At 35.6% G+C, this 11,846-nt stretch overlaps 1 long non-coding RNA gene across 1 annotated transcript; it reads left to right on the top strand.

The window, feature by feature from the left end:
* Positions 1 to 4,049: 4,049 nt before the first annotated feature.
* LOC131529303 (uncharacterized) lies at positions 4,050 to 5,182 on the top strand. Its single transcript, XR_009268053.1, has 3 exons — positions 4,050 to 4,309; positions 4,442 to 4,497; positions 4,694 to 5,182. It is a non-coding gene; the product is annotated as an uncharacterized LOC131529303 (long non-coding RNA).
* The last annotated feature ends 6,664 nt before the right edge of the window (positions 5,183 to 11,846 follow it).

Here is an 11,846-nt window from a genome sequence, read left to right as displayed (position 1 = left end):
AAAGATTTACTCACCCTCAGGTCATCCTAGGCGTGTCTGACATTCCTCTTTCAGATGAACACATTCGGAGTTATATTCAACATTTTCCTGTCTCTTCCAATCTGAATAATTGCAGTGAATGGTGCCCCTGTTTCTGAATCCAAAAAAAAAGTACCCATCCATCGCAAAACTACTCCACGGCTCTGGGGTGTTAATAAAGGACTTCTGAAGCGAAACGATGCGTTAGTATAAGAAAAATTTCGAAAAATTACTCTCAACCGACAAGGCGGTTGAGAGTATGACGTAGGCGCAGGTTGAGAGTATGACGTAGGCGCAGCGAAATGCGCAATGTAAGCTCTGGGGAGAAGCGCGTAGTCTCGCGAGAGTAAGCTCCTGGGAGAGAGTGACGAACACGGAAGCACAGAGGAGAAAGGAAAACAAAACGCCTGTCACTAACTATTAAAATGAAGATTCAAGTGAAAAATGTCGAAGTATTTCGATATAAGGCAAGAGGAGACTGAGATTTTTGCGCGCTTCTCTCCGGAGCTTACATTGCGCATTTCGTTGCGCCTACGTCATACTCTCAACCGCCTTGTCGGGACCGCGCCTGCTCGAGAGACAGGACCCAGGTGAAAAAGACGTAGTATTAAATGTATTAAAAATATACTTGAAATTCAAGTAGTATGTTTATAATACATTTGTATTCCCAACATGCTTATTTGAAGTGCATTAAAAATATACTGAATTGCATTTTAATATATTTCTAAAAAGTATACTAGAAGTACTTTTGTATGAAATATATGCTTAGTTATACTTCTAAGAAATATGCTAAACAGAAGCATACTTTTAATGTGTTTATAAAAAGTATTCTAGAAATACTTTGGTAATAAATATATGCTTAATTACAATTTTAAGGAATATGCTAAACACAAGCACACTATTACTATATTTCTAAAAAGTATAGTAGAAATACTATGTTAATAAATATATTCTTAGTTACACCTTTAAGGAATATACTAAACACAAGCATACTTTTAGTGACGTTTTAGTGTATTTGCAAAAAACACACTTATGTTACTCTTACTGAAAATATATTTTATGTGTACTTTGTGTAAGAACATAACAAAATGATTACACTTTTAGTAGGTTTTTAATGTACTTTATATTGCAGTAGGCCTACACATGGTTATATTTTAAATATTTATGTATTTATAATTTTAATATTTGGAAAAGTACGATATTTTGAAAAACATTTTTTACATTTACAATGTACAAACCTTTGTCAAATATTATTAACCATTGCAGTATTTAAAATATGTTGTTTAATATGGGTTATGCTACTTTGGTTGATTAGGCTGTTGTTCATTACATGATACATTAATTGTAATAAGCTAGGTTTTTATAAACTTGTTCAAGCTTCACGCCTTTATTTTCTAATATATATTTCTGAAATTCCCACAAGGATTTCAACATCATATCTGAAATGAGAAAAAAAAAAAAAACGTTTATTTGTGTTTAAATTCAAACAACACAGACTGATTGGTTCCAGAGCCATTGAATGGCTCCGATTGGTTCGTATGATAATGAGCTTGCAGCAGAGAGCATCGTAAATCAAATATGATGTGCGTGCAAATGTCCCTTGAATGTGAATATAAGTCTAAATTTAAACAGTGTTATATTATATAGAGCGATCGTGTCTCTTTAGGGCGCTTGGAGGAAACCACGCAATGCATATGGATTACTTTGGCGATGTTTTTTTTTTTGCGATGAACTTTTTGAAACGTGAACATCTTTGATGAATCTTTTCATCGGAGGGACACTCAGATTTCATTAAAATATCTCCGCTTTTCTTTCGAAGATGAACGAAGGTTTGGAGCATAGTGATGGCAGAATTCAAATTGTTTTGGGGGAACTATGAAATTAATTAGAAAATATGTAAGGGATAATCAACGGCTAGCTGTGCATTAAACGATTTGAATGCACGACTTGGAGGCGAAGAACCGCCCGACGCGCAGCGGAGTGCATTCAAATCATTTAATGCACAGCTAGCCGTTGATTATCCTGTTTATGCCATGGTCATTTACCAGCATTCACATATTAAATATGTTAATAATATTTGTGCTGCAGTATTTGACCGGAACGATAAAAATGACGGTTATTTTCGTCTGTATTACTATTCAACTGTAACTGTATGTTACTATGGTTACCAATGTTTATAGGAAGCGCATTAATATAGAACGTGATTAAACTGACCTGGAACTACCTGCGGTTCAACGAATTTAATAAACACTTGCCAGCCAATCAGAATCCAGTATTCAGACAGACTATGGCATGGCATAAAGCGGTATGTTCTTATTTTTACAAGCTTCTGCGAGTGTTTATTACCTCACCGTGACTTCAGGTAAGATTTGTATTTAATTAACGTTATTTGTCTGTACCAGTCGTGTTTTTGACAGATGCATTGGCAGAAAAAAATTAAATAAAATTAGTTAACATTAACATTCTTTTATTTGCAACATGAAGTATACAGGTGCTGGTCATATAATTAGAATATCATCAAAACGTTGATTTATTTCACTAATTCCATTCAAAAAGTGAAACTTGTATATTATATTCATTCATTACACACAGACTGATATATTTCAAATGTTTATTTCTTTTAATTTTGATGATTAGAGCTTAAAGCTCATGAAAGTCAAAAATCAGTATCTCAAAATATTAGAATATTACTTAAGACCAATACAAAGAAAGGATTTTTAGAAATCTTGGCCAACTGAAAAGTATGAAAATGAAAAGTATGATCATGTACAGCACTCAATACTTAGTTGGGGCTCCTTTTGCCTGAATTACTGCAGCAATGCGGCGTGGCATGGAGTCGATCAGTCTGTGGCACTGCTCAGGTGTTATGAGAGCCCAGGTTGCTCTGATAGTGGCCTTCAGCTCATCTGCATTGTTGGGTCTGGTGTCTCTCATCTTCCTCTTGACAATACCAAGGTCAGGCGAGTTTGCTGGCCAATCAAGCACAGTAACACCATGGTCATTGAACCAGCTTTTGGTACCTTTGGCAGTGTGGGCAGATGCCAAGTCCTGCTGGAAAATGAAATCAGCATCTCCATAAAGCTTGTCAACAGAAGGAAGCATGAAGTGCTCTAAAATCTCCTGGTAGATGGCTGCGTTGACTGTGGACATCAGAAAACACAGTGGACCAACACCAGCAGATGACATGGCAGCCCAAATCATCACAGACTGTGGAAACTTCACACTGGACTTCAAGCAACATGGATTCTGTGCCTCTCCACTCTTCCTTCAGACTCTGGGACCTTGATTTCCAAATGAAATGTAAAATTTACTTTAATCTGAAAAGAGGACTTTGGACCACTGAGCAACAGTCCAGTTCTTTTTCTCCACAGCCCAGTTAAGATGCTTCTGACGTTGTCTCTGGTTCAGAAGTGGCTTGGTAGCCCTTTTCCTGAAGACGTCCGAGCGTGGTGACTCTTGATGCACTGACTCCAGGTTCAGTTCTCTCCTTGTGAAGCTCTCCCAAGTGTTTGAATCGGCTTTGTTTGACTGTATTCTCAAGCTTGCGGTCATCCCTGTTGCTTGTGCACCTTTTCCTACCCAAATTCTTCCTTCCAGTCAACTTTGCATTTAATATGCTTTGATACAGCACTCTGTAAACAGCCACACCTTTCAGTAATGACCTTCTGTGACTTACCCTCTTTGTGGATGGTGTCAATGTTCATCTTCTGGATCATTGCCATGTCAGCAGTCTTCCCCATTATTGTGGTTTCAAAGAATAAGAGATACCCACAATTTATACTGTAGGGATGGTCATTTATTCAAACTCAAATGTAAATATTTTAATATTTTGAGATACTGATTTTTGACTTTCATGAGCTGTAAGCTCTAATCATCAAAATTAAAAGAATTAAACATTTGAAATATATCAGTCTGTGTGTAATGAATTAATATAATATACAAGTTTCACTTTTTGAATGGAATTAGTGAAATAAATCAACTTTTTGATGATATTCTAATTATATGACCAGCACCTGTATTTATTTCTGATTTCCTGAACAATCTGGCTTCATTGTAATGAGGTTAATGATCTTTGAAAAACCATGATTATGAACATACAATTACTTTGTCTTGAGCTGATCAGCAAACTGTGGTAGTGTTGGTTGATTGGTGTCTATATTTGTTCAAGCTTGACAACCTTATGACTTTATTTTCTAATATATATATTTCTCATTACAGATAAGAACAAAGATTAAATTGCAAGAAGGGTTGCTTATAAAAGGATACAGTACATCTGAAACTGCTGAGGCTGGTAAGGTTTTTGACTATATTTCCGAACAGGTACATTGTTCTGTCATTCTTAAATAGAAAACAAATCATCAATCATCATTGGCTTTTTTTGTGTGTGTGCGTGTGAGAAATATTAACATTTGTTGTTTTTCAGATCAGCTGCTATAGAAGACAAAATGAAATCTGAGTGCAGAGACAAGCAAAGGAATAGTAAGTATATTTTAATGTTGTATCTCCTCTGTTATAGAGATTTTTGAATCAGGCCTAATGGAGGGGGATTCGGTCAATCTTGGAAGAAAAATGTTAGCAATGTGTCCATTCCAGGTGGCTAATTTGTGCTTCTTTTCAGTCATTCATGTAAAAATCTGTTATCTAATTTTGTTTCTGTTTTGTTTTTTTTCTAAAGCTGCAAGACACTACTGACTAGGCTGTGCCCAGGTCTCCGGAACCTGCGACGACGCTCAGCTCCATCAGCCCTCCGTCTGCGCCTTCGGATCCACCAGCTCTGTCTCCATCGGTCGGCCCCCAGATGTTGGCAGCCACACCATCTACATCTTGGCTCCTCCCTCCCTCGACTCCGCCGTGTGTTGTCAGCACTGGGATGCTCTGGGTCTGTGCCATGTGCCAAACACCATCTAAGCCGCCAGGGCATCATCGTCATCCTCTCATCACCATCCCTACACCATCTCCTTGTCCACCTCCAAAACCCCTCCATCCCTCCCTATTCTGTTGCTTGAACTTTATCTTCTTCAGTCTTTGCACACACATCTATTCACTTTACATGTTTTTTTTTTCTTCAGAAAATTGCATTGTAATTTTTATTTATTCATTGATGTAAAATTCTTTACTTTTCAGTAATACAGGTATAACTGAAATGTTCTACAAATGGATAAGATGGCTCTTCCATAGTATTTCAGTCTATTTTTCATTTATGTTTTTTGTATAATGTTTTAAAATGTACTTGAGTATGATTGTAGTAACACAAAAATACTATAAACATACTTGTATTTCAAGTGCATTTTTAATACATTTAATAGTATGTTTTTTTTGTTTTTCACCAAAGTATATATGCTGCTGTACTTTTTTTAATGTACTTCATGAATATTTGTAATGTACACAATATATAATACATTAAAGTTTTCTAAATATCAAAGTGTACGTGTGTGTATATATTGAAAAATATAATACTAATAAATATAATATAATATACTAATAGTGTAATACTAATGCATTTCTAATAAGCTGAAATACAATTGAAATGTACTTGAAGCACATTAAAACGATGCTTCAAATATACTTTACCTGTAGTTCATGAAGTATTAAAAGTACATTTTAAATGTATTTTTAAAAATACACTTAAATTGCACTAAATATACTTAAAGTGGTTCCAATTTAACACAATTTCAATATATTAAATATATTACAAATAGATTAAAATTGAACTTAAGCATATCTTGAAATACACTTAATATACTTTAATATACTTAAAGTATATATGTATCAAAATAATACATTTAATATGCAATTAGTACAGTATAATATAAATATAAATATATTAAGTGTGTCTGAAAAATCACAATTTAAATATATTTATTTTTCACCTGGGGAAGCTGGACTAAACTGTTTATAAAGTTTTAAGAATCGAAATTTTTCTTATACTAACACATCGTTTCGCTTCAGAAGTCCTTTATTAACACCCCAGAGCCGTGTGGAGTAGTTTTGCGATGGATGGGTACTTTTTCTTTCGGATTTAGAAACAGGGGCACCATTCACTGCAATTATACAGATTGGAACAGACAGGACAATGTTGAATATAACTCCGAATGTGTTCGTCTGAAAGAGGAATGTCAGACACGCCTAGGATGACCTGAGGGTGAGTAAATCTTTGGCTAATTTTCATTTTTGGGTGAACTATCCCTTTAATGGCGTGTTATCACATGGGAGGTTGTTCAAAGGATTTCATCTTAGTAACTGCAACGTTCGAGTCAACTGGCTAATTAAATATACTTGTTTTCTGTAATATAGAGATTTTGTAGGATGACAAAACATGATCAAACATGCCCCACTGACACAGGTCGACATGTTAAATTAACTTTTTTTTTCCTGGAGACCAACAGTAGAAATTGAAAAAAAAAAATGGATATAACAAAAATAAATGCTAATTTTTCTATTTAATATTTAATATTAAATACATAACTAAATTTCTCACTCTCGTTAGTTTGTTAATATAATACTATATTAAAATACATTAATATGCATATTTTAAAAAATGTGTATATAAACTATTTTAATTTATATACACATATACATATACATATTTTATGTATAAACGCACACACACACACATACAGTATGTGTGTGTATATATATATACACACACACAATTTTATTTATACACACACACACACACATACAGTATGTGTGTGTATATATATATATATATATGTGTGTGTGTGTGTGTGTGTATAAATAAAATAAAATGAATCTACTAAACATTATAATATTAGATATATTTTAACATATTATATATGTAAGGGATAATCAACGGCTAGCTGTGCATTAAACGATTTGAATGCACGACGTGGAGGCGAAGAACCACCCGATGCTGGTTGCCTCCGCGAAGTGCATTCAAATTGTTTAATGCACAGCTAACCGTTGATTATCCCGTTTATGCCATGGTCATTTGCAAGGATTCACATATTAAAGATGTTAATAATATTTGCGCTGCAATATTTGACCGGAACGATAAAAATGACGGTTATTTTCGTCTGTATTACTATTCAACTGTAACTGTATGTTACTATGGTTACCAATGTTTATAGGAAGCACATTAATATAGAACGTGATTAAACTGACCTGGAACTACCTGCGGTTCAACGAATTTAATAAACACCTGCCAGCCAATCAGAATCGAGTATTCAGACAGACCATGGCATAAATATATATTTAATAATAATATAATAATATTAAATTGAGAAAATATATACAAATATTTTACTTATATATATTATACTGTTATATAAATACACATTTTTAAATATTATATAACATTAATTTATACTCTTTAACACACACACACACACACATTTTAGATAATTACCGTATATAATAAAATATTATCACATATTGTATTCACTCTCCCTGGTGAAACAAAACAAAGACATTGGCGGAACTTGTGCATGTCTCACACTTCAGCGTCTCACTTGAGTCTCTTAAGGATCATGCTGCTATTCATATGAGCTTGGAGGTAAAATTATTAGGTTTGGGAGTCTGCCATCGAATCCACAAGTGAACCAAACCACACGCTAACATGTTCAGATCACACCAGCTGTTGTACTTTGTAGAATTCTACACAGCGGTCTCTCATGGCTGGCAGATCGAATTACGGCTCGGTGGAACAACACAAGCTAAGCGTGCCGAGAGTGTCCCCAGTCAGCGTGCGCTCGGATTAATATGCATGAAAATTGAAACACATATACTCAATAATCATTTAAGCACCAGACTAGGCTTGAAACAGCTAAATCCGCTTGAATTCATGCATGTCACGGAAAAAGAAAATCTCTCCACGGGGTTTTTGTTATAGAGCCTGGGGAAAAAATGAGGAGTTGACAATATTTTTCCCATTACCACTGCAGGGGTCTTTTCATATACTTCCTTAAAGGTGTACAGATGTATTTCAGGATGAAATAAGCTTAAATGGGAGAGTCTAAGATTGACGGCAGGGTTAAAGACGTCACATTAGAGTGGTTAGAAGTGCTAAGGTCTTTTTGAACTAACTATATCTACATTTCAAGGTAAATTCCCCCACGTTCCTCTTGGGCTATCAAGATGTTCAGATTTCCCTTTCAAGTTAGATACTAAAGGCTGATTTTACCTCTGATAGAAAGTTGTATGATCTGTCCCTTCCACATCTATGTAAAGATGTGGACCCTGAGCTATTCATTATACTACATGTGCTGCTAATCTAGAATATGCTATTAACAAAACACTTGAACATTGCATTTTATTCTGATCTATAGGATAGTTGAAAAATATAGAATCTGCAATAGCAATCTATGGTTTCAAGGCCTATTCACACCAAGGACAGCCATGAAAATCATGCTTTTTTTTTTTTTTTTTTGGTTAAACAATGCATACAAAACATAGCGCAGAATGGTCTGTTGTTTTCATATTGATTCTTTTGTTTTGGACACTGAACATTTTATTCACGCATCCGAACATTTTTCTAGTCAATGACAAATTTGTCATAAAGGTGTGAATAGTTTTGGTATAAAATTCTTTGCTATTATTTTAAACTCTTCTGTCATTTATTCAGTGCATATTTTCTATAATATATTTTTTTTTTCTTTACGCCAGCAGTCTGTTCTGGCCATCTACTAATCCATACACTTATTTCCCAAGCATAATGAGAACATTTAAGGCTAAAAGGGCTTTTGGATTTGCATGGTTCTTAATTGAAATGAGATTTGCTGAGGTCTTGGAAAAAGAAAAGCCCATCACAGACTGTTAATTCTTTTTTTTTTTTTTAGAGCGCAGGGACCAATGCTTGACTTAAAGACCTGGTGTAAAACAAACAGACACACATATAGAAACACCCAGAGAGGCTTTGTTTTTTTTTTGTTTTTTTTTTGTTTTTTTCAGAACAGGCATCACAGAGCTGACCTTGAAGGCCTCAGGTTTGTGTAGCTGCATGCAGCACCGAGAGCACTATAATCTCACAAGCAATATATAATTTAGGAGATCTAAAGTTTTACATTTTCTGAAAGAAAACTCATCGCCATGATAGTGTTCTTTGGATGGTTGCTTTGCAGACCTTTCCAACATGACTATGTAATGCGTGAAGTTGTGGATGTGCAACGCAGAGCTAGTGCAAGATGAACATTTGTGGTTAAAACGTATATGCCTTTTATTTATTTATTTATTTATTTATTTTTTTAGAAAATATCCTATTGTTACACTACATTCATTATTCCTTATTCCTCAGCTGGGATCATGTAGAGCCCTTTGAAGCTGTATTGAAACTGTAGTTTGGACCTTCAACCTTTTGGTCCCCGTTGAAGTCCATTATATGGAGAAAAATCCTTGAATGTTTTCCTCAAAAACCTTCATTTATTTTCGACTTAAGGAAGAAAGACATGAACATCTTGGATGAAATGGGGGTGAGTACATTATCAGGAAATATTTATTCTGGAACTAATCCTTTAAATGTGGCTCCTTCAGTTTCTATGGGATTTTCTTTTACCAATTTATCCGGCAGACAAAAATTATTTGAGAAAAGTTAGATTTCTGGTAAAAATAACACACCTCTCCTCAACCTTACATCTGAATAACAGAAAGCATACAGGATGAGTAAAGTTTAATGCTTAGGTTTTTTTTTTCTTTTAGAAACAACAGATATTTGGCAAGCTCTGCTATTTTCAAAGCCCCAAATTGAGTAAAAATGGAAGGTAAACACAAGAAAAGCGAGTAGAGGTTGGCACAATGTGGCAACAGAGAGAATGCGACAGTAAAAAAAGTGAAAGAGAGGGAACAGAATAATATTGGAATGACAAACAAAACAGTGAAAACTGTATGTTAGGAAATAAACACCGAATAGCAAGCCAAAATAAAGCACACACACACAGAAATAAATTATTTTTCTCTTCCCATCATCCCTTATCTCTATTTAAAAACACATGCACATCTTCATCCATTCACATGCATTTTGGGTTTATTAGCTTTGTCCGCAGTGGTGCATTAGGCAGCGCGTTGGCCATGAAGCACCGCGTGAGGCTCAGCCGGCTCCCTGGGGATCTTTCTATTTACTGATACTATCGGTAGAGAGCTCTGCAGAGGACACAACCTCCACCACCACCCTGCTTACGGATGCCTGGTCACGGCACAAAGATAGACTTCCTCACTTCTCCTGCTTCTGGACTAGCGCCCTTTCTCTTTTTGGGGGGCCTGACGCAAGCAAGCACAGACAGGCTGACTGACAATGAGGCAAACATTACATGAGACAGTAGTTACTTCTGCTTGACATGACTCAGTCATGTTGAAAATTACAGTGATGGGGTTCAGAAGAGGAGCTAGAACCACGGCGGATGTTGTTCTGAGTCATGAAAATGCGCAAGTCTGCTAATAAAGAAAAACACATGCACCTACACACGGCGACCAAGGACACCCGAGCACAGGAACTCGCCCTTCAAGCACGTTTTGTGCAAAAGTTAATCACAGGGAAAGCGACTCTGGGGGTTTTGTTCAACAGCCTGTTCCTTCATCTCCGCTTGAGCTGGAATCATTAAACACATCCACTGGACAGTGAGAAGAACACACATGGCTTGTTTGTCAATTTCAGAGAGAACAGAGGCAAATCTGAGCTTAATGAAGAGAGGCTCACAGCGAGCCTTTGAAGTCACTAAGCCGGCGAGGCACTCGGCAAACACTCCATTGTATGAGTTGTATGAGGTCGACTTAAGTAGAGCATCTCTTCTCGATGATGAGGAGAATTCTCTCAAAGCTCATGAAAGGAAAGTGATGGTAATACTCCTGCGGAATGTGTTTGAGTATTAGCGAGAGGGAGGAGGGAAAGAAGGAATGAATGGAGGAGAGAGAGGAAGAAAGAGTTTGTGTTCTTCAAAAAGGAAAAGGGAAAATTGAAAAAAAAGACAAAGTTTTATATAAACGTGCAGTGCTGTGCCGTGCCTTCTCTGCTGAAAAGACCAGCACTAAAATTGCAGATAGTATTGTAATTGTATTCAATATTGTATTCAGATGTAAACTGCAATTTATTATATATAGTTATGCTACTGGGCTGTTGAATGCTTGAATCTAAATAGTTGACAACGTTTTCAGGGGTGCAATTATTTTCAGACAAACACACAGCTAAAGTAGTTCCATGCAGGTCTTGACTGGATTCCATTTCCATATCACTTCGCCAAATGATTTCTGTAATTTCAAAGGTCTTAAGGCCTATAATAGCAATAGAACCAAAACCCACAAAGACAGTGATCAAGTCAATAAATATAACAAATAACACAATAAAAATGACAAACTATAGATTGAAAGCAGTTGAAAAGCTACATGATATTTCTCAGTAGCAAGGTGGTAACATTGCTGTTCTTGAAGCAGTTAAACTTACAGCTTTACTATTAGTAGAGATACTGCTGCAGAATACTGTTGAAAGACAGACAGACTCTGGTAATTTATACATGCTCCAGACAGCTACAATTAATCTCTTTCTGCATTAATTAATAACTGCATTAACAAAGGCTCAAGCCTCCTTTATTAGCTCTAAACTAGTGTTTGGAATTAGCAATGGAGACTTCAGATGAGATGCGTAAGAAATCAGTCCTACACACGAGTGTTTTAAGAACAAAAACCTGACAAATGTCTTAAAATACATGAACAATGTCTTGAGGTGAGGTAGCCATAGTAAGTGGAATAATTGACTCTGGAATAATTTAATTATTAGAAAAAAATGCTTCGCTTCACTGCTGCATTATCACCTCAGGTGTGCATTGTTTTTCTAATAATTTAACAAAAAATTATACAATACAATTACACACAATAACATTCTT

The sequence above is a fragment of the Onychostoma macrolepis genome, chromosome 21 (assembly GCF_012432095.1).
Source record: "Onychostoma macrolepis isolate SWU-2019 chromosome 21, ASM1243209v1, whole genome shotgun sequence".
Taxonomy (NCBI): Eukaryota; Metazoa; Chordata; class Actinopteri; order Cypriniformes; family Cyprinidae; genus Onychostoma; species Onychostoma macrolepis.
This window is presented reverse-complemented; position numbering and strand designations above follow the sequence as displayed.